This window comes from Eriocheir sinensis, unplaced genomic scaffold, assembly GCF_024679095.1.
Source record: "Eriocheir sinensis breed Jianghai 21 unplaced genomic scaffold, ASM2467909v1 Scaffold304, whole genome shotgun sequence".
Taxonomy (NCBI): Eukaryota; Metazoa; Arthropoda; class Malacostraca; order Decapoda; family Varunidae; genus Eriocheir; species Eriocheir sinensis.
Window position 1 is genome coordinate 443453 of NW_026111615.1, and position 3678 is coordinate 447130.

Genomic DNA, 3678 nt, shown 5'->3' on the forward strand with positions numbered 1-3678 from the left:
TAATATCCTCCTACTTAGAGAAAAGCATTTTAGAAAAGTAGGTAATGAAAAGTAGTATTTATGGCCATGTTCATAACAACTAAAAAGTTAATGTCTTATGATGCATGTAAATAAAATATTGGTACTGATTTAGCTTTCCATCACAGCATGTATTACATGTTATTGGAGAAGGTATGGGAAATAAATAGCATGCCATAGTGAAACGATTAAGAAACTTGCTTCACATTTATACCCTGACAGTGCCTTCCCTGGGAGTGGAACCGTTACGCAGGATGACTGTGAGTGGCGTTGGTACAACGTAAAAGATTAATCAAAGCCTTGCATTGCCAAGTGCAAGAATGAGCAGCGGCAGACTGGTAATTTTTTTTAGTTGTTATGTCTTTAAATGTAAGACTTATATTAGTTAGTTTTTTATGTGCTCACAGAATGCAGCTATACTGGCCACAATGCCTTTATTTCATCTTAAAGTTAATAAGTGTTAAAAGATGCAACGAAAAGAAAAAAAAATACAAATACCAGAATCTTGAAATAGAACAGAGAAAAGAAAGCAAATATAAAGAAATAAAGAAAGAAAGGGGAAGAAAGGAAACAAAAAATAGGGAAAAGGTATTACTATGAAGAAAAAAAAACAGGAAAAAATACCATTATCATAATCATATAAAAAATAAAGTATAGATTTAAAAAAAGGGCGAATATAAACAGATGAAGAAGTAAACAACAAAGTATCGATGAGAGCAAGAGCAGACGAGAAAAATAAATAAAAATGAAAATGAAAATGTAAGTAAAACAAAAATGTACAATCTCGGGACATCTTTTAAAGTCAAATAAAAAGCCACAGACACAAAAAAAGGTGGTCTCATCACGGCCTCCAGCACACCTCTGAACCCGACAAAAAACGCCACGCACAAAAAACGGGAGGCGTGGTATCAAATAACACGGAAGAATTTAAAGGAAAAAAAGAGGGAGAAAAAGAGGTCTAGAGATACTAACCTACCACCACTACCACCATCACTACCACAACCACAACTACCACCACCACCATAACCACATCACCACCGCCACAACCACTACCACCACCACTACAACCATAACCACACCACCACCACCATTAGCACCACCACCACCACCACCACCATAACCACATCACCACCGCCACAACCACTACCACCACCACTACAACCACAACTACCACCACCACCACTACCACCACCACTACAACCATAACCACACCACCACCACCATTAGCACCACCACCACCACCACCACCACTACCATCATCACAACTACTACCATCATAACCACACCACCACTACCACCATAACCACACCACCACCACAACCACTACCACCATAACCACACCACCACCACAACCACTACCACCATAACCACACCACCACCACAACCACTACCACCATAACCTCACCACCACCACCACCACAACCACCATAACCTCACCACCACCACCACCACAACCACTACCACCATAACCACACCACCACCACAACCACTACCACCATAACCACACCACCACCACAACCACTACCACCATAACCACACCACCACCACCACCACAACCACTACCACCATAACCACACCACCACCACAACCACTACCACCATAACCACACCACCACCACAACCACTACCACCATAACCTCACCACCACCACCACAACCACTACCACCATAACCACACCACAACCCCCACTACCACAGCCACCATCACAACTACCACCACCATCACCACAACCACTACCACCATAACCACACCACCACTACCACCATAACCTCACCACCACCACCACCACAACCACTACCACCATAACCACACCACCACTACCACCATAACCTCACCACCACCACCACCACAACCACTACCACCATAACCTCACCACCACCACCACAACCACTACCACCATAACCACACCACCACCCCCACTACCACAGCCACCATCACAGCTACCACCACCATCACCACAACCACTACCACCACCACCGCTACCACCATAACCTCACCACCACCACAACCACTACCACCACCACCACTACCACCATAACCTCACCACCACCACCACCACAACCACTACCACCATAACCACACCACCACCCCCACTACCACAGCCACCATCACAACTACCACCACCATCACCACAACCACTACCACCACCACCGCTACCACCATCACCACAACCACTACCACCACAACCACACCACCACCACCACAACCACTACCACCATAACCACACCACCACCCCCACCACAACTACTACCATCATAACCACACCACCACTACCACCATAACCTCACCACCACCACCACCACAACCACTACCACCATAACCACACCACCACCACAACCACTACCACCATAACCACACCACCACCCCCACTACCACAGCCACCATCACAACTACCACCACCATCACCACAACCACTACCACCACCACCGCTACCACCATCACCACAACCACTACCACCATAACCTCACCACCACCACCACCACAACCACTACCACCACAACCACACCACCACCACCACAACCACTACCACCACAACCACACCACCACCACAACAATAACAATACCTACAACTATCACTCCTACTACTACTACTACTACTACTACTACAACTATTACTACTACGAGTTCTGTAATAATAAAAAATGTGATAATAACAAGACCACCACCATGAACATCAATAATAATAATAATAATAATAATAATAATAATAATAATAATAATAATAATAATAATAATAATAAAAATAATAATGAAAAACCTCATGAACGAAAATATGAAAGAAAATAGACGAAAAAATGTGATAATAGACACGGAAAGATCAGATACGGTTAACAAGGAAGAGAGAGAGAGAGAGAGAGAGAGAGAGAGAGAGAGAGAGAGAGAGAGAGAGAGAGAGAGAGAGAGAGAGAGAGAGAGAGAGAGACGGATGATATATAGGCCTAAGAAAATGTGGCGCTTCCATTAAATTGAAAAAAATGGGAAAATGTAACGAGGCTGAAAAAAAAAATATAGTAAGTGTGTGTGTGTGTGTGTGTGTGTGTGTGTGTGTGTGTGTGTGTGTGTGTGTGTGTGTGTGTGTGTGTGTGTGTTTGTTGGTGTATCTTAGAGCATGTGCTTGCTCATCTCAAATTCTCTCTCTCTCTCTCTGTGATTTACGGCTACATCGCCTCCTGAGGACCCATATTTACCTCAGGCCCCGAATACGCCTCCTCACAATACTAAATCATTTCCCCATAAGTAAATAAACTCTCTCTCTCTCTCTCTCTCTCTCTCTCTCTCTCTCTCTCTCTCTCTCTCTCTCTCTCTCTCTCTAATTCTCTCACACTCTGAGTTTTGCTTTACCTGAATAACCGGTAAAGGAGGAGGGAGGAGGGAGAGGAAAGGAGGGAAGGAGAGAGAGGAGGTGAATGAAAGAAGGAAGGAGGAGGGGAGAATGAAAGAAGGAAGGAGGAGGAAGAGGATGAGGGAGGAGGAAGAAAGAGGAGAAAGGAGGAGAGAAGGAAAGAAGGAAGGAGGAGGAAAGAGGAAGAAAGGAGTGAGAAGGAAGGAATATAAGTCGAGAAGTGGGTGATAAAATTACTGATTAAAAGGATAAATATATAGACGGATAGCTTAATAGATAGCTGAGACAAAGAGTGAGAGATATAGATAGATGGATGGA